The 20559-nt window shown below is 40.2% G+C and overlaps 1 long non-coding RNA gene across 1 annotated transcript; it reads right to left on the bottom strand.

Annotated features, from left to right (window-relative positions):
• Positions 1 to 1518: 1518 nt before the first annotated feature.
• LOC148185109 (uncharacterized) lies at positions 1519 to 16341 on the bottom strand. The gene is made up of 3 exons (XR_015773860.1): positions 16205 to 16341; positions 4717 to 4790; positions 1519 to 2694 (listed from the first exon to the last, which is right to left on the bottom strand). It is a non-coding gene; the product is annotated as an uncharacterized LOC148185109 (long non-coding RNA).
• Positions 16342 to 20559: the final 4218 nt, after the last annotated feature.

Here is a 20559-nt window from a genome sequence, read left to right as displayed (position 1 = left end):
AATACACTGCAAACAAGATTAAGCTTTTGTTAGTGTCTCAAAGTCAATCAGGGTCATCTGCAGCAGGCAAGGATTGAAGGTGTTTTTTAACTTGTTCCTTATCCTTTGGTGATAAGGTTCATTCCTTTTCAACTACATTCCAAACTGGAGGAAATATTATTCTCTCAAACTTTGGAGAACTCTTCCTTGCCTTTAGAGCAATTGACTTTGAAAAATACTTTGTCTGTGGAACTTTGAAATATTTTCAGACGTTTAACTGCAGCAATGTATACATCTAATTTATAGCTATTTTACTACACACATCTATTCAGTTCTCAGCATTCAGGGATCAGAAAGGCAGCTTTCAGGAGATTGTTTCAGTTTCTTGATATTTTATTAATTTCATTCATATTGCTGCTCTTTGTTTCTTTTTTCCTTAGTTTGGTTGGGGTGTTTATTTTAAAGGATTGTGGTTTGCCTTTTAGATACAGAGCTCCTCCACTGTGTTTGGTACATTCCTTGAGAAGGCTCATAAAGGAGATAACTGAAGCCTGCAAAGATAATGGTTTGCATTTCAAAGGGATGTTCAGCTGAAAAATATTTATTCCCCTTCTCTGAACAAATGTTCCAGGGATGAGTTCTCATTGCACAAGCACTTCACCATCTGTCAAGTCTTGAGAAGTTAGACAAAATGCTGATCACTCCTGTGCACCTGTGAGCACCAGCTAGAGACTCACTTCTTTCATCACACACACTTTTGCCATGGTGGCTTTTGTTCCCTGCTCAGTATCTCAGCTTATTTGCAGCTTTGTCAACACTTGGTCCAGGGCCAGTGAGATGCTACCATACCAAACTGAAGAAGAAACATATCTCCTAGCATAGCATCAAGTTCAAAGTGGGGCAGCTAAAACACTCATTTCCAAGCTTCAAGTTATCTTAAAGTTTCCTCCCTTGCTGTGCCTTTATGCATGGACATTAGTAAAGTGGTCATCCCACACACACCAAAGTGCAGGGACTGCCACGTTGGCATCAGGACAGAAAGGTTCAGTAAAAGAAATGAAGTTTTCATCCAGAGTCCTTCATGAGTGAAATCAAACTTAGGTGATTAAATGTCTGATAAAAGATCTGGTGTGCCCTCTGACCCTGCTAGGAGCTGCTCACTTGACACTCTGACTTATTCTCTTGGCTTTGGTTGGCCATAAAACAAAAGAAAGCTTTCAGTATATGAAAAATATTTTTACTGTGATATTACAACCTTAAGCTGAGGGCTCAGCTGCTAGACATAAAGAGCAAGAAGGAACCAAAGAAGCGTGACAGCAGAAAAATATTCTGTCTGCAAGAAAAAAATGGATGTTAAGGTTTATATCTTGGAAAAGAGTGAATGTTGGGTTTTGCTTTTCCGTTCACACACTGAAATTCTCATTCTTGAGAAGATGAAAGCCTTAAAAATGAACTCTTGCATGGTTTGTGAGAGCATTTATTCATTTGGAGACAACAAAAACTTAACATAAAATATACCAACCTTAAACGTATCCCATTCTCCCTTCAGGTGCAGTCCCAACACAATGTAATAACATAACTCATCACAGACACTCAGAACATGTGGGTTGAAATCCACTTATAAACAGGATCATAACTACATTCATGAAATTCTATGCCTGCCCATGTGGTTCTGAATGCCAGCAATAAAAGTTTAAATGTATAATCATGCTTTATCCCACAACAAACCACCAAGACAGAAATTACTCTTGCCACCTCTTTCTTAGGGCTAACTTCTGTCTTCAAATTGATTTTAACAGGACTGTGGGGTATAGCTGAGCAAAAATGCATGAACCCTCAGTGTTTCAGACAGATTTATAGATTACTGCTAACAAAGAGATAGGCATTGGTCTGCTAGGCCTAATCAGGTGCTGAGTAGTGACAGAATGCTGTGTATACTTTCCCATGTCTCAAAAGAGTTTCCTGGAGCTTTTGTATCTGTTATCTTCTTCCTCTTGATTCCGTTTCCTCTGCCATTTTCAGCCACAAATTTTGCAACATCACATGTCAGGTTGTAGTAAGCAAAGCCACATATATAGATAAAATATATGTATGCATGCCCACACACAAGCATGCATAAACACCAGAAGTATATAAAGCTGTACAGGATAAACTGTGTTTCAAATGAAAACATAACAAAGACTATATCTGTCATTCTCACTGTGTCATGCTCTTCACTCTATCTCCTGGAGATTTCTTCATTCTGTGATTCTTTTCTGAGCATACACATACATATTCATGCGTATATAGAATTAAACAGCAAGGTATTGGCAGCACATGGGAAAACTTGTGTCTGTGTAGGAGCACAAACTCTCTGCTTGCAGTTCTGCCTTGATGCAAAGCAAAGGCTGTTCATCTCTTGCACTGTTGCCAGATAGGATCTTCCAGAGACTAATTCTGGATCCTGGCAGAAAGATTTGTCAGGTTTTGCAATGTAGGAAACTGCTGACAGAACTGACAGAATTACTGCACTGCTGCTTCAGATCTTGGTTACTCCCTCCAAGGTCAGCCGTCCACTTTGAAAGAATGAAAACATCCAAATTCAGAGCCAGGCAAAGGCTTGAGTTAGGTCTCCTTCAGTCATGCCAGTGGGACAGTAGGACTACTGCATATGTAAAGAGGAATACAAAGTGGAAAGACAGACAATCGGAGAAGACATTTTGGAACAAAGATGTTCTGAAACAAAGAAAACAACTAGTAAGCATTTTATCTTATGGTTACTTTTAGCTTGCTTTTTTTCCTGTTGCAGCAAGCAATTGTACCTGGTCCAAAACCAACTCTGCACGGGCAGAAGCCATTTGCAAACATCTCTCTGATGAGGCTGACTCCCATCAAGAGAATGTACTTCAAAAGTACACTACTTCTTTGGGTATCTATTACTATCACCAAGTTTTATATCATCTAGCACAAGGGGAGTCCATGGCTATGATCCTCCTTCACCTGGAATCTGAAACAATTAAAATGACTGCCTCAAATATTGACAGAGAGTGTTGCCAAAGAGAAATTTGATTAACTGCTCAGGGACATCCATCTTTACTCATTACTCGCTGAAATTGCCCTGTCAGTCAGAGCAGTACAAGCTTTTCATGTGGAAGATTTAGAAAAATCAGACTGAGCTGCAATCAAGAGATCTTCTCTGCTCAATTTACACTTGATATTATTTGCAAATCACTTCCTTCAAGTAACAAAACTACTGTCAGAGAAGAGGACAATGACAGCTTGCCAAACCTTTTTACTTCTCTTAATCACTTCAGCAGGAAAGAGGAATCTTGGGATATCTTGAAGTCATTTAACAATTAAAAAATGCTTCTAACCAACAATAAAACAAAAGAAAACTCCAAACCAACCAAAAACCCCAAACTAAAACAAAAAACATATCAAACCAAAACTCTTCTCATTAGTGACCTTTCACAGAAAGAGTTATACCAAGCAATAATACCACTAAATGGTCATCTTGCCTCAGCATGTATTCATACCTGCTATAACAGAAAGAATTAAAACATTCTGGAATTGAATCCTTGTACCAAATTAAGTTCTTTTATGATTCTTCTGTGTAGAATAACTTAATATAATAAAATCATTCCTATAATATAATAAAACAGCCTTCACAATTACAGTGTTTTAAAAATGAGTGGGAAAAAGAAAGGTAGAGACAAAAACCTTTTTATTATCTTCTCTTTCTCACAGTTTCTTGAGCATATGACTACCCTAATCCACTGTCTTTGCTAATTTTTTGTGCTATGTCCATTGTCTGCAGAGTTTATGAACACAGCCCAGCCCCTCCATAGGGGAGTACTACTAATGGACTTCTTTACACAGTTCCCAGAGCACAGGAAATGTCACACACTATATGTAGACCTTTTATTTGAGCTGCAGCAAGTTGGCAGGGGTGGTTGGATTAAGGTTTTGCAGGGAGTTTCAGCAGTTGTTCTGTTTTAACCCCTGGAAATTCCTGTTTAAATTCTCTGACTGGCTGCAGACCCCTGCAAGGACAGTGCTGTGAGGGAGAACTGAGTCTCACTCCTGTACACACAGGCACAGCTGGAGACAACTTTCCAAAACGCACTTCTGTAAAAGCCAGTTATGAGCATGAACCCATCAGAGGCAGAAAATTTATCTAAGTGGTTCTCTGTTCAATGCCTCATAGCATGATGCAGATGCAGTCTGACTGTGGTTCCAAACACTGCTAGACAGCACAGTTTAAGACATCAGAAACTCATTTTGGCTGGTTGGTTACTAATAAAACCAGTAGCAGAGTTTTAGTGATATCTTATAATAATATTTTAGGAGGTTACCTGAAACATAATAGAAGGAGAAGTCAAAGTGAAGTTTATATATGCTTTGGATATATCAATACTCAGTGCAGTCTGCATAAAAGCATTCAAAAATAGCATAATGGCATTTTTACAGATAAACTTTTTTAAAAAAAAAATCTAGATAATTCTTTGCTAGACTTCCTTTGGGCAGGTTTAAGTGCTTAAAATATCAAATGAGGCTAATTCTTAATGATGATTTTACAGAGAACAAGCAAACACCATCTGAGATTTAGGATTCTGTTCCCTCAGAAATGAATCCTAAATGAGCACTTTAAAATACTTAAAGGCTTACTTTTTCCCTTGACATTGCCTCTTTGCAGAAAGACATGAGACAAACAGATACTGAAGAACAAATAAGGCTTTGAAACATTGCAAACCTCACCTTGCTACTACACTCTTGTAACATTCACAAAATGTCAAAAGGATCTTCTTGTCTTCCCATGTTATTACTGCTGCCTTTGAAGAAAAAAAATGTTAGTTCAAGGATGCTATTTGAAAGCGAAAACAGTCAAATTTTTGGTTTCTTCATTAGTAAAATAGTTACTTGCTGTGAAAGCCTACATGACAGATATTTACAAAACATAAAGACATACCTTTCTTATCAAAGCTCTAAGTTCAGAATAATTTGGGATGTTCCACCACCCACCCTATTCCTTTGCTCCTACAAAGTGATTCAGAACATGCACTATTGTAAATAAAGACAACATCCCTTAGGTTTTATACTCTTGTGATAAGCACCCAACCTTTGCCTGTCCTGGGAAAAACACAGTCTCTAAAGAGGCAGTGCAACCCTTTTTCTCAAACACAATGGCTAGGTAGAAGTCTGCAAAAAGAGCAGTGGAGGGGCTTTCTCAGAGAAATCTACTGCAGCTCACCAGCAGAAATAGCTGACAGTCAGTCATACAGTACCTTGCCTTACAGAAATACCTCGAGTCTCCCTATTCTGATTAATTGACCATATATATTCATTGGAATCCAACTCAGCTGGCTGGGACTGATCCATATGACATTTAAAAGGTGGCAAGACACATGCTTCATCTAATGTTTTGAGTCAGCCTCAGGCTATGTGTGGTCCATAGGCTACTTTACCTTGCATTTGAAGTCAAGAGAACTTTAATCAGCTGTAAAACAATGATCCTTCCATGAGCAAATACAGACTATTTGAAATCACAATTTCAAATTCAAATTTCAAAATTTCAAATTTCACAAGCAAGGTATTTTTGAGAACTGTTGAATTCCGATACCAAACAGCAAAACTATTCCAAAGTAGAAAAATAAGCTCTCCCACTTCTGGCACAAACTTTTGGATCTAGAGACATAAAGGGAGCATCTACAGCTGGCTGTAGGTTGTGGCAGACTCTGAAAAACATAATCCCTGGAGACAGCAGCCTGAACGTGGGAAGTTAGCAGAAGAGTACCAGAGAGGAGTGTGGGAGGAAAGATATTGATCTCTGTCATCCTCCTTACCACAGCCAACTTCTCTGGTGTGCAGCATGGCTTTAAGGTGCAATGCATTTTGAGATAATTATAACAAATATACCAAAAAATATAGCAGAAGATATCCTGAGGGAGGGTGCCCAGTGTTTCTGCTTCTCCTAAAAGCTCCACAGGCTTAATGCCCAAAGACTCTTTACTTAAGTGTGAGAAGCTTCTCAATACACCTTTCTACTGCTATACTCCAGTTAACAGCTAGAAATCAAGACAAAGCAAGACAGAGATCTCTGAGGGTAGTATAGATTAGAACTGCATAATGAAGAAAAAGCCATTACTTTCCATTTCAAGAAACTGTGTGTATCTCTAACAACTTGTTAAGCAAAAATGGATGGATGGAAGAAGTGACCTTTAAGCTGAGCTAGCTAACATTTAAACAAGAAAATAATACTCATATTGGTTCTTACTCCCAGCTTATTTGCTTAATACACATTAAGTTAGTATCTCTCCATTTAAATGAGCAAGATCTGGGCTTTTCTCTACAAATATTCACATGAAGGTGAACAAAAGAAAAGCCAGCTAATTCCTCTCTTCTCTAAGAACACCAAGTCTCTCATTTAAGAAACCAGCTTGTGCACGTCACGAGTGACAGCAAACATTTATGAAAGCACCAGCACTCTTAGCTGCCAATGGACTAATGCAGCAGAGAGGCGAAATCAGAGTCCTGCATGGAGTGTGCAGGGCAGTAGGGCCCAGGGCATGATTCACTGACATGGCTCAGCAATGGCACTAGAAGAATGGAGTAGAACCTTCAAATGAGTTGGCCAGCTATGGGGGAAGCTTGAAACTACCTGGGTCTCCATGAGGAATTTGAGAAGATCTAGAGCAAACTGAAAAGCTTCCATCTGTCACCTGCTCTGTGTCCCTGCAAGGTAGCTGTACAGTGCAAGATTTTTTGACTGACCAAATCTAGACAGTGAAATTAAAATTTCTGTAATTTTTTGAGTGATGGCAAGTTTACCATTGGAGAAAAAGCAAACATGACTTAATTGACAAAGCGGGGTTTTTTTCATAAAAAATATAGTCTTAGTCATAAGGACAAATTATAAATAAAAGTCCAATGGATGATAAGAGGCCCTGAAGAGAAATCAGCATTACAAAATACTCTTGATTATACTGACAAGTCATTTTCCTTTGTTTAGGTTATGCCTGGGAGCTCACAAAACTTTGTGGATCTAAGAAAGTTTCAGTACTTTCACTGTCCAGTCCAGCTTTCAATTCCCCAAGTCCTGACACCAGAATTAAATCAGAATCAAGAAATTGACAAGGTCATGACACAAACCACTCTGTCCTCTTAGCCTGCCTCCTGCACAGTTCAGAAATCCTGCAATGGCCGCAGAGTTCTTGGGTCACTTTTCTCACACGGAACTGATACATGGAGCAGCTTCTTGCCTTACATACTGGCAACTGACTTCTCAGGCAGACCAATACCACCAGTCAAATGCTGATTTGCTGGTTTTCCAAAATAAAAGTTCTGAAACATCAGTTTCTGGAAAGTAATCATTTTGGATTGACTCAGAGAAAAAAAAACCCACAAGTTCTGAAATGTCAAAATTCCATTTCTTTAACAACATGCAGTAGCCCTGAAACTTGTCAGGAACAGGCTAGTTCATCATATCTCTACTTAATGGTGTCTGAAAAGAAACAACAAATTTACTGAGGGGGTATTTCTCTTGAATTTATGGCTGATCTCTCATTTCTGGACACAGCATTTGCATATAAGTTTGTGACCATTTTCTTTGCACACTGTCAAGACAAGTTATTTACACTGTACATAACTTTTATTGATTGATGATGTCATCTCTTAAAAAAAAATAAAAAAAAAAAAAATCTTTCTCCATTTTGTAATTTCACCAGCAGCTCCCATTAGGACATTCTCCATGATCAGATCAGATTCCCTTGCCCAAGAAGGTGTAGCAAAATGCAAAATGAGCAGCACAAAAGGCAACCAGTAATCTACTCACAGAAAAACTCAGGGGTTGTCAGGCAATCAACAAGAGCATGGTGGATGTCTTAAAGTAATAATATTTTTGATCTTGTATAATTGTACAGAGCTGATAAAGGCAGTCCTGGGACTTTTTCACAACAGGGAGATTGTAAAGCGAATTTTAATTTAATTTACTGCTGGAGGAGTTTTATATACCAGGGAAAATTCATCCCAGAGAGGTTTTTAGAAGTTAAAGGGAAAAAAAAAAAATCTGTATATGCATAAACCTGAAGTTTTCAGGCAGAAACAACAGGATTTAGATCCATGACTGTCAGATGCAGCAAAGCAACCCATAAAACTTGATTCTATTGCTTCTGCCACCACAGGTAGGTACACAGGATAGGGATTTGGTGCAAAACATGCAGGAAAGGGTTGCGTTACCCTACATGCACACCCTAAATAAGGGTCTGTTCAGAGTGAACACTAGCTTGGCTTTCTGTAAACTTGGGGAGAGCTAAAGCAGTTAAATGTCTTAGTCAGTGATGCAATATTATTTTCTTTCTCCCTCCTGATTTTTGGTTCTGATGTTTCCTGGCTCACATTTAACATGTCCTCAACTAATCAAAACTTCATTAAGACATCAAGGAGACAGGTAGAGCCAGAAATTTCAAGGGAGAGCATTTTTGCCAATAAATTATTTAAAATCCACTCATTATGAAGGAGTAAGCACAGGACTGTCACAATGAATCCATCTCTCTTAACACAGGACGATTATCCATTATATTTGGAAACATCTCAGTAGCACTGATTAGAAGACCCAAGAGAACTAAGACTGGAGCATGACTTAATGCTTTTTAATTGCTAAGGCAACAAAGGCTAAATATTTTTGCATTCCTACCAGGAAAAAAACAGTAAGCCAGCTACGGGAGAAAAAGTAAACAAAGCATAAATACAGAGAAATTGGAAAATCACAGGTATTTTTTTGCTACCAAAAATGGAAAAGACAAAACTTATGAAACTATGGGAAAAAAAAAGTAAAAAATTGCATTTTGCAGAAGCAACTCATGCTGAAGTAATTTAAGAAATAAACTGGGACACCAGAAACTAGGATTGTCATTAATCATTACTTAATTTTCCTGTAAATTTCCAAAGCTTAAGAAGTTTTCAAAAGCAGATATCCATCTGAACAGTGTGCAGAGTGGGATCTGTGACTCTAGACTAACAAGCACCCTGCCCTGTCTGTGCGCATAAAATTCTGAGCACAAATGGTATGTGGGTGCGCACATGCATGTACACACACATGTACCACACAGGACCATTTGTGTATCTGCTTTGAGATGAGGGTCTGTAGACACTGGTGAAGAAGACAGTTTTGAAAAGCAGATGTCTGCTGGATGTGACAAAAAGGAAAGCAACAGAGTAGGCTTGACTGCCTATTTTTGGCTTTGGAAGTTGCATACAGTCAGTGCTACTCAAAAGTGGCTAATGTAGATTTCTTTAAATCAACTGTTACACAGAAATAATGTCTAAAATGAACACTACACAGTCCTCTGGTAAGTCTTAGGCCTGCCCCATTTTAGTGGTTTAGATTCGCCAATTTGAGTTTCCCGGCCAATGAACCAAATAATGTGGTGGTTTTTAGTGCTACCTAAAATCACCAGGGTACTTACTCCTTGCTGTGAGATATGGATTAGGAGAAGGGAAAAACAGGCTTAAAAGGAATAAAGAAACTTTATTAACAGGACTACAAGAATAAGAAACCAGAATAAAACCTCCAGAAACCCTTCCTGACAATGTAGAGACAAAATCTGGAATGTTAAAACAGTACCATAAAGTACCAAAAGACAATGGTCTTTTAATCTGTCTTTGTAAGGAGAGGAGTTTTCTCTTGTAATGCCATGGAGACCTCTCCACAAGAAACAGTTCTCTTGTAGCTTTTCATTTCTATGAATAGCAGCTGCCCAGACAAAAGTTCTGCCATCATGACATTTTCTCCCATTTTCACAGCCTTCCTAGAGGCGTGTCCATGGGCCATGGACTCATGTGGTATTATTTTAGGGATGTTATTCAAAGTCAAAGATTCTCTCCATCTGTCTTTGTGATCATCTCTGGGAACAGAGATTTTCTTCTTCTCTCCCTGGGAACAAAGGGTCTTCATCAACCCTCATCTCTCTGTTGAAGCTTCTCATGGGATCACAGCTACTCCACTATCTGCTTAGCTTTACCAATGGATGTCTCTGCTCAGATCTATAGTTTGAATACGTCATCCACCCATACTTTCATGAATTAAAGGAGATATTCTACTATACCATTGTCCATCTCCATGGTAATACCAAAAGAATATATCAGCTCCATTTGGCATCACCTCATCTCTCTTCCATCTGAGGCTTGACTCCTTCTTTTACGGACCTTGATGATGTTTCACGTTGTCTCTTTACATGTCGATCACCCCATCTTTTTCTCTCCCTGGAGAGAGGATCAAGGTTTGCAGGTCTCAGCTGTGTAGTGAAAGGGTGAGATCTTGCCCAGGCCCCTGGATGCTCATGTGATCTCTGCCAGGGGCAGCTGCTGGAGCTGTTTATGCTGGATGATTTTTTGGTGGCTGCACTGGGATCTCAGCAGCCAGGCCAGCACTCAGGGGCATCCCGCCATGGGCTGATGGCTTCCCCCCCTTGCTCGGCAGTTTCTGGTGAAACAGCGGCTGCAGAATTTCAGGCGAGTCGAGGGTCAGCAAGGCCCAGTGGCGCCGCTGGAAAAGGCTCGGTGGGTTCCCTGGGAAGAGCCTGGCCACCCTGGGAAGGGGCCCCAGCTACCCCGCCAGAACGGGACCTGGAGGGTTTCCTGTGAGGGCCCAGCACTGCAGCAGAGCCTGGCCTGGGGTCCCCCGCAGTCTCCATCCCCTGCCCAGGAGCTGCTGGGGTCCTGCCCAGCGGTCCCCGAAGGCCACACAGGCCCCGGGTGAGCAGGGCCGGCCCCATCAAAGCCCCACTACCTTTCAAGGCCGGAAACAAAGAGAAAGAGTTCCCGGGCTTGGGTTTTTAAAAGGTGGTATTCACAGAGGTGGATCTAATCTTCAGTGGTGCAAAATGCTGTCAGTTCTCGCAACTGGCCAGCCATTGGCCTGTCTCAGGCACAGAGGAAGCTCCCAACAGCTTCTCCCAGAGAAATCACTTTCGTGGGTGTTTCCCACTTCTTTCCCTAAATACCAAACCACCACAATCAGTTTACCTGAGTTCCTTCAAGAGAGAACTACTTTCTTTATCCTTTTTTCCCTTTGGAATCACATACTAATGAGATCAGAGTTCCCTCCAATCAGAAAACTTGTCAAATAAAAAGATAGGGCCTACAAATACATTTAATCACATAGCTATTACAAAATATTGTTTCACAGGGACACAGACTCAGACTAAGCTCAGCATGTCTCCTGAACATAACAACCTCCACATGCTGGTTTTGTCTGGGATAGAGTTAATTTTCATCAGAGTGGCTGGAACTGTGTTCTGGATTGTGTTGAACACAGGGTTGATAATACAGAGATGTTTTTGTTATTACTGAGCAGGGTTTACACAGGGCCAAGGCCTTTGCTGCTTTTTGTGCTGCCACACTGGCAAGGGGGCTGGGGATGCGTGAGAGGTTGGAGGAGACACAGCCAGGACAGGTGACCCCAACTGACCAACAGGATGTTCCAGACCATATGAAATCATGTTCAGTATGTACAGTGGGAAGAAGGGAGAAGAATGGGGAAGAAGGGGACATTTGGAGTGATGGAGTTTGTCTTCCCAAGTCACTGTAATGCATGAGGGGGTCCTGCTCTCCAGGAGATGGCTGAACCTGCCCATGGGGAGCAGTGAATGAATTCCTTGTTTCACTTTGCTTGTAATGTGCAGCTTTTTCTCTCTGCTCAACTGTCATAATCTCAACCCAGGAGTTCTTTTGCTTTTACTCTTCCAGCTCTTTCCAAAAACCTGCTGGGGGTAGCAAGAGAGCAGCTGTGTGGGGCTTGGCTGCTGCCTGGGGTGAAATCATGACAAATCCCTCATTTCAAAGAAGGGTCTGAAGTAGGCTGACACCCCATTGTGCAGCACTAGCACCAAGTGAAGTTTGGGAAGGTGCTTCCACTCTAACCCCTGATTTTTTTACTACTTCTGTGCTGCACAAACAGCCGCCTGTGAAACAAAGAATTTAGAAAGAAAACATGATTACTGAAGTTGGTTTAAACTCACAGTTCATTTTGACAGAATAAGCATGAAACTGCCATGCTCAGGGACACTGCTTTCCCCTACTATTATTATTTTTTTTTCTCTCAAACTTTCATTTATTCTCTTATTCACTGCCATAACTTTACTCAAAAGAGTGGGATATACATGTATGCAGCAAGTCCTAGACTTGTCCTTAAAGGACAGAATAACTAGCAAGGAAAAGAGAGGGAAAGGAAAAGTGAGATTTTGTCTATTTTGTTGCCATAGGGAAAGAGTTGGCCATACACTAACTGAACCACTGCAGTAATGCCAGTTCCTTTCTGATAAGGAATGTCAAAGCCATGGAATAAAACACAGATGAATGTGTAAAAAGATCAGAGCCTGAGCAGTCCTGAAGAGCTGCAGGTGGGATTTTTTTCAACTGGTCAGGGAACTCATGCTCACTAGCAGCCAGTCCAGGTGCCTTCAGGGAGCCACTGAAGCTCCCAGCCTTGAGTGTCAAGCTTATTTACAAAAACAACATTTTAGTACTCACTGCCTTCTTAAAATAGTTCAAAATGGGCCCAACATGTCCCATGAAGTTCTCTCTTCAAGAAAAGGCCAGTGTTCACTGTAGCTTTCTGTAAAAGTCTACTTATTCTCCACCTTATGTTAATTTAAGCATGATGTAGATACACTGATGTCTGCATAGGTACTTGTGATAAAACTCAAGCAAACAAGTTCAAAAACAGACCAAAATTATTTTTTATAACGTATAGGGCACCTGTAACATACCTTTTAAAAAAATACATAGCTTCTCAATTATGATGCACCATGATGAATGGAGTCTGCTGTGCTAAGTCACCTCAGTTTGAATGCAAAGTGCAAGCCAAACCCCAACACAAAGCAAGAGTAAACCTCTTCAGAAGCAAGACAAACACCAGCTAAGAGTTTTTCACAATGCCTATTTTAAAGTAACCAAAAAGCAATGAAGAATAATCTACTCCATCTTCAAGGTCTAACCCCAGAGTTGCACATACGAAACTGACTTGGAATTTACTTCTTCACTATGCCCCCACAGTTCTAAACAACACTTTAGAATTTAAACATTTTTTGGCTGAACTTTATGAAGACTATGAAAAGGCCATGAAAAATATGACCTGCTATTACCATTTTGCAGAGCTGAATTAAAACAAACAAACCCTCCCCCCCCCCTCAAAAAAAAAAAAACAAAATCCAAAATTTCATCCTTACCATCCTAACATTTCCCAAGCTTAATGGGCCAGAAGTGCTAGAGGGGATTTCGAGGCAGTGCAAAGGAGAGAAATTATCCCCATGGGTGGTTCCCCCAGAGCACCCATTCTAGTTAATGGAAGGAAGGAGCGCAAGCCAGGCTCCAGGGAACAGCCAGAAAAGCTCCCCAGGTCCAGAGTGGTGAAAGAGCTGAAGAGCATGACATGAAGGGGGTGAGTGCTGAGCCTAAGGGTGCTGAGAAGAGGCAGAGAGCAAAAGTGGAGAAGAGGAAGAGCAATGTTTATACTCAGTGAATGACACAGGCACAAGGATGTGCACAATTTTCAAATATACTTTTCCAATTTCCATTGCATTCCTTAATAATATACTTGTCCCAGTTGGTTCCAATTTCAGCCTTAGTCAGCAAACCCTTGCCAACACAAAACATATGCTTGTTTTGGATTAATATCAGAAACATACGATGGCAATGTACAATCCAACAAGTCGCTATTAAAATCAGTACTTCAAGCAGAAAAACCTATATTATGGATTTTTTTTCTACTCCTTCAGGAATTAATTTTCCTTTGTTCTCTAACTCTCCATAGCCATTTTTACAAAGTCACTTTATCTATCCAAAAAACAACAGATTCTAATAAAAATGAAGGGTACTTCTGGTCCAATTTCCTCCCTTGGTCTTCCCTCCACAGTCATGACTGCTCCCTGTATTATTGCCATCAGTTTTAGTCTGAATCTAGCTCTAGAATGCATTCAGAGACAATATTTCTACCACTTCTTTTATTCATTCAGTAGATCCCACTGCTAGCAATGCCATGCACTTTTGACTGCAGTCCTGTGAACTGCGCATAAATCTCACATTAGTACCTGCATATCTTGAACAACTGCGAGAGGAGGTTTTCCCATTCTGCTCTGTTCCTCCCCTAATGAAATGAAGTCTTCCTTGCATAGAAAAATACCTGGCTCGGTATTAATCTCCCTCACAACTACATTTTGGATTACATGCAGAACATAATGAATTGAATTCAACATAGATATTGGCGGGCACATCTCTTCAGCCAGCTGCCCTTTCGGCTCTGTGAGAACTCACCTGGAGGAGGTACATTAAATATACCCTTTATTCTATCAGCAGTTTAACTTCTGCTAACAGCACAAAGCTATTTATGTATTGCAGTCATAAACTCTGTCTGAGCTATCTGAAACACTGCTCGAGCCTTTCTCAGATCCCTGAGCCTTTGAAAGCATTTCTTACCAAAATATCTTCCTAGTTAGTGCAATGTATTACTCTTAGAATTGTTTGGACTCACTGTGTCTACTTCTTTTTCTACAACTTCTACTTGAAATACAATTATTCATATTTATAATGTATACTCATTGTTTTAGCATGAACAACATGCACTTCTTTACCTTTACTTCCACTTCTAACCGTGGTTGTTCCATTTGCATAACATTCCAAATAATGAAATCTCCTGGGGTTTTATTTCTGTAAGGCTTAGTATTGAGCTAAAAGACATAATAAGCATACAGGATTTTAATTTCTTCTAACTATTGACAGTAATACTGTATATTTTTTTCCCACAGACAAAATTTTATAGCTCTAGGGAATATCTCAGGGTGACAATTATTTTTAATATTAAAATGTGATATTAAAAGTATCCATTTAAATCTGTCTCAAGAGCAGTCAAATGTAAATGACAATTTATTTTTTTTAATATTAACTTTATCAGAATATTAATACTTGGTAGCCTAACCAACTTTAATTAACAGCTCATTATGATGGAAACTTTTTACTTATGGAGAGGCACTGTGTGTATAATATGCCTGTTTTTTTCCATAATTAGTGTAGGTGAAAAAGAGCTTGGGGAATCTATCTTTGTATGATACATGAATTTCAATTTGATTTTATAAACAGTCTCTTTTCTTAAACCATTCTCTGCATTCTGTGTGCTATACAGCATATTTTGGAGAAGGGAAGAAGTGTGTAGGAAGATCTGTCTCAAAACAGGCTGATTATTAAAGATTATCACTACCTGAACCAATGCTGCCTGGGGAGAACAAAGATGAGCAATATCCTTGATAAAGGTGTTTTCCCCTAACTTATCTGGAGGAAGCTAAAAGATTTCACAGAAGCAGAACAAAGGCTCAGGTGTCAGGTTCAGAGACCACAGAGCTTAAGAGTTGGGGCTGGATGGAGGGGGAGTGGGGGGAGGCCAATACTTGAACAAACTATGGAAAGTTGAGTACCACGGGGTAAAATGGAGAAGTGACTGTTTGCCTGCACCATCAGGTAAGAAAAAAGCTGTCAGCAGACATTCAAAAGTGCAATTCAGGCAAGAAGCCACACCAAAGGGAATCTGAATCCTGTAAAATTTGTGCCTAATGTCAGTTACTCTTTCCCAGCAAAAAGGAGGCTGGGGCAGCATTTTTTATTGCTTCATGCATAACTGCACAGTGCTTGCAGTAGCTTGGGAAAGCTACATGGTTTGGAATTTTCATAAAACTTCTTTTTGTCTCCTTTTCCATGTTGTATTGAATTCTGGAGCTGTGGGATAAACTGCTGTCTGCACTGGGCTGGGGGTACACCAAGGCAGCTGTATCATCAATCGATTGGCTCTTATAGACAGTGAACAGAGGGCACTGTGCTTAAGTATCAAGCCAGGAAACTTGGGAAAAGAGAATGGTAGGGTTTATCCAGGCGTGAAGCAGCAAACATCCTCATCTGGTGTGCCAAGGCCCACCAGGACTTGCCCAGCCCCTGCACCCCTGGGAATGTTCAGTTGGAGCACTTTCCTCTGGGAAATGGCTGAACAGCAAAGCTATTCAGCAGCGACTAGGATATAACCCCAATAAACTTATTTAATAGTAAAATAAAAAATTTGCCTCTAGCAGTTCAATTTCTGAACTTGTAATTTCCTCAAAATGTCATTAAACTCTTATAAAGGCAGTATTTTAAGAGGCAGAAGTGAAGGAATAGAAAGCTGTTCAAAGATTTCAATTTTTTTTACAAATATATATTAAGTAATTACCAGTAAGATCCAGGTGCTTAAACCCAGGCATGAATCTCAGGAATCAGTGGGGAACACACCTCAGCAAGAACTGAACTTCAGCCCTCTATCTGCAGCACAAATTGCTCAGGGCTATTTTTCCAGGACTAGCAGTGAACCTACAGCACTGAAACATGGGGAGTGGCACCAGGGTGAGCATTCCCACCTGCAGGCTATGAACACCATGACCGCGAACAGCTGTGGCACGAAGAACCTTCCTTGAGGATTTCACACTTACAGTTCTGACAGGCAGTAGAAACACTTAATCACAGTACTTTTCCAATAAGCATCTGGGCAATGTGGAGCATAGAGTGTATCTCATGCAGGGAAGCAGTAAATGTTTCTCACTGCCACATGCTTAGTGGCAATCCATAACCTAAAACACAGCACAGACACTGAGGAAACAATGGTAACAGCAATCAAGCCAATAGGTCTCTTCATTCCCAGCAATCAGGATGAGGTGCTCATAGCTCTGACCTTTAAGGTCCCCAAATAATTATTTTAATTAAGTTAAGTTTTCCCATTTCATCACATTTCCAAAACATAGGGTATCCTAGATCTTGCTGTTGCCTCTTGTAAAGCTTCTAGGAGTATTGCAGGGGTCAAAAGATACATCCACATGACACAATCCTAAAACTCCCAAAACTGGGCAGGTATCAGGTGGAATACCAACTGCTTAATCACTGTCCCACAACCGCTTGCTGTTGAGTCCAGTGCCAGTTACTCAGGTCAGCCTGCATGAGATTCCACAGCATAGGAACATCATCCCCTGTTCCAGCCACACAGATGTTTAATTCCTACTATAAAGATGTAAGTGCAGTGACAGCAGGATGACCAATCTCATCAAAACAACGAAACCAAAAAAAGTCCCCTACTTTTACATTGGGTCAAAACTGCAAGTTCTCCAAACCTACAAGAGAGCACACTTAAATAAGCATTTTGAAGAAAAATTAGCAATCATAATTAGTGCCCAGTTAGGACAGATAACTCCCAGGGAGACAAAATCTCTACCTTTTCACAACCTAAGCAAAAAACTGCCAGTTGCAGGGGGTACAAGTTACAACCTGATTGTCTCAGCTGGCTCAAGTTCTGCCAGAAAAACAGCATCATTGCAAGAGTTCTGGTGCCATTCACAGCTGAATCAAACACAGTGGAATGACCCATGATGTAAACAAAACAGGCCACTTACCCCTCCCTCTCCAAAGACTTTTTATACCGTGATTAACAAAGAATCTGTTGGAGGGACCTGTCACCCATTCCCATAATAGGCTGTGGATGCAGCAGTTCTGGCTGAAGGAAACCGTGAAGCTCTTCCAGGACGTAAGTTGTGGCAGGTTTTGCACAAGAATAGGCATCTGAAAAGCTGAGGAAAAAGAAACCAAACATCTTAAAAGTCCATCCTAAATTTCATTATGGCCAGGAAGATGTATTCCAAAGCAGAACTAATTTTCTGGATTGTAGTGCATTTAAAGAAAATATAACCCATCTTTTTTAACCACAACAGATTTCTTTTCTTCACACTTTTATTAACTTGGCATTTTACTTCACTGAAATGCTATAGGTCCTCCACATAAAAATGTGTCTCACAAATGTAATTTTCAACTCAAAATCCTAATTCTAAATATATATAAATATATATAAATAATATATATATATATAAATAAATATAAATATAATATAAATATAATAATAACTAAAATTCTAAGTGCTGCTTGCCTTTGAGTTTATCCCTGTGGGTACATTGAAGAAGGTGCATTGAGGAGCAACTCATACTGAAAAAGTTCTCTGAAGTAATTCAGTAATCACAGACCTTTTGGTATGCAGTTTCAGAGCTTCCTGTATCTTGGCTGTCTGCCAGGATTTATAAAATCTGGGTACCACATTAGAGTAAACATTTGTCTCCACTTTTCATAACATGTTAATCTATACCATAACTGGCATACAACTACTTAAAAATCTCAAGTTGCAGTCCACAAACAGAAGTATTTGACACACAACGCTAATCTCTCACCAGTCTACTCTTCTGTCCTTCTGTGAGAATAACAGGTTGCCCATCTTCAGGCTGCAACAACAAATTGGCCAAGGAACAGCAAGTCTTCAATCGGCCAAGGAACAACAGGTCTTCAGGATCTCTGAAAAAACCTTGCTCCTTTGTAGCAGTCCCTATACTCATTGCTTTACCCTTCACTGAACTTACGCCAATATTTGGATTTTAAATTAAAATTTTCTTATGAAGTCACAGCCTTGGGAAACACACAAACAGTTGGCTTGGGATTGTGGGGGTAGCAGGGGTCATTCTGCAACTATTAGAAAAGCATTCTCAGAGCAGCATCTAAAATGGCTCCTGTTGGTACTTTGTGTTCCACAGAGCAATACAAGTCAAAGACGATAAATACTCCATATAATTTGGGTTGTCTCCAAAGATTTTACTATGACTTTTGGTAGGCAAATGCTAGTGCTGGTGGAATGCTGCACTCAGCACAGAAATGCTGCAAGAAGAAACTTTATGCAAGCAAGAGCAGTGCCACCGGGAGACAGGCAGACCTGCAAATAAACTACTAATGTTATGTAGAAGAGGACAGGCAGCAAGCCTGAGCTCCCAGTAGGTCTACTGAAGTCACAGAAAGCCATTTCAGGCAACAGAGTCCTCTCTGTATCGCAAACAAAAAATGTGCTTCCCCATTTGGAATCACCATTTTCTGTTCTCCTAGTTTGCTCCAGCATTTACCCAGGCACAGAGGAGCTGTAGAGGATGCAATGAGCCTATGTTCCTCTGTTCCTTTAAATGGAGTAGGTATAATAATTTCTCTCACTGCTATCATGTTTTGTTGAAGATAAGTTAATCACTTCCCACCCTTCTCACAGTTTCTCTAAAAGCCATTTCTCCTTTCCTAAAATTTCCTCTAAGCATTAAGAAAGCATGCCTTGGAAAAGACTGGAGAGCAGCTGCTACTGAGTTGCAGCAAGGCATCCACCATAGAACTTCATCATGCAGAAACAAATCTGGGACAAATCTTCTAACTTATAAGCTTCTTTAAAAAGAAAGTTCTAAAAGAAAAAGCTGAGTGGGATCTATTTGATTCTCAGTACCGTAAGACATTTAAAATTACATTTAAAATACTTATTCCCAAATTCCTTGGTACACTGAACTTACAAAGAATAATAATTTAAAAAATTATTTTAGCCAAGTTCTGTCAGCAGCATGAGGCACCAGTTTTAGATATCTGGGGGCTCCTCTTATTATGTGAGCAGTCATGGTTTGAGTCCCATGCAGACATCTGAAGAGACATAACTACTTTCATTAAGAGTCTTTATTCACAATAGTCCTTCAATTAAAAGGGAATAAAGCAGAAACATTTTTTTGGGTGGAAACAAAATAATCTTGGGAAAGTGATAAATCAGCTATATCTTCTAGGTAAGGCATTCCCCTCTCCAGTATTTCTTGGCAATGCATCTAAGTTCAGCATTTTTCTCGCAGCTGTGGGTGACTGTTGAGCCAATGTTTCAGAGCTGGCATGAGCCATATCTCTCATTCTCTGCTGTCACAGTTGCAGTTTGCTGTTCAGGTTCAGCTCTGGGCATGAGGAGATGAATGGCTCTGAAGACACTACTTAAAGCTCTCTCAGCTGCCATGCACATGTTTTTATTTGCTGAGAAGTAGAGAAGGAGTCCCTCACTGGAGGCCACCTCTTAACTCAATCACAGCCTTCCAGAACTTCAGCACAAGCAATGGATGTATTGCCTGCCAACCTCCTCAAAGCCATAGAGGCTCAGTACTGAATCTCCAAAGTGTAAAAAAAAGGTGCATGAACACTTAAACAGCTCTTTCAAAGAGTTATACAGACCCAGTAGGGGGAAAAAAGCAATAGCTACTATTTTTTCCTTCACTTAACCTGTCTTCCTATGGAAATGAGGCTGAGGTAATATTTGTCTATGTGTACCTTTTGTTCTAAGCTTCTTATTCCTTTTCTTACTCTTTTCTCCACCACGATTAATTTTAGCACCTAAAACAATGATTTCAGCACGGTAAAGGTCTCTGAAGTTCCTCCATAAAAAAATCACCCTAACAGCGGAGAAATACCCTGTAAGCCCTACAAGTAAAGGAAGCAGTGAAATGAAAACTTGTAAGGTTTAAGACACCAGAAAACCCACAGAGGAAGGAGCTCTTATCCATGGTTGCTAGAGTTTATAGTCACAGAACTGAAACCCAAGCGCTCTTGGTTCTGGTGTTATGAGTGTGTTGTGTTCAGTTTTTCAGTGACTTACTCTGTGCACACACAGAGGACAGCAAGGAGGAACACACACCTACAGCCTTGGCAGTGTGACCATGTCTGAAC

Source organism: Pseudopodoces humilis, chromosome 1 (genome assembly GCF_049639895.1).
Source record: "Pseudopodoces humilis isolate 2021_Gansu_Grassland_sample_001 chromosome 1, ASM4963989v1, whole genome shotgun sequence".
NCBI lineage: Eukaryota > Metazoa > Chordata > Aves > Passeriformes > Paridae > Pseudopodoces > Pseudopodoces humilis.
The sequence above is the reverse complement of the archived record's forward strand: the minus strand, read 5'-3'. Positions and strand labels throughout refer to the sequence as shown.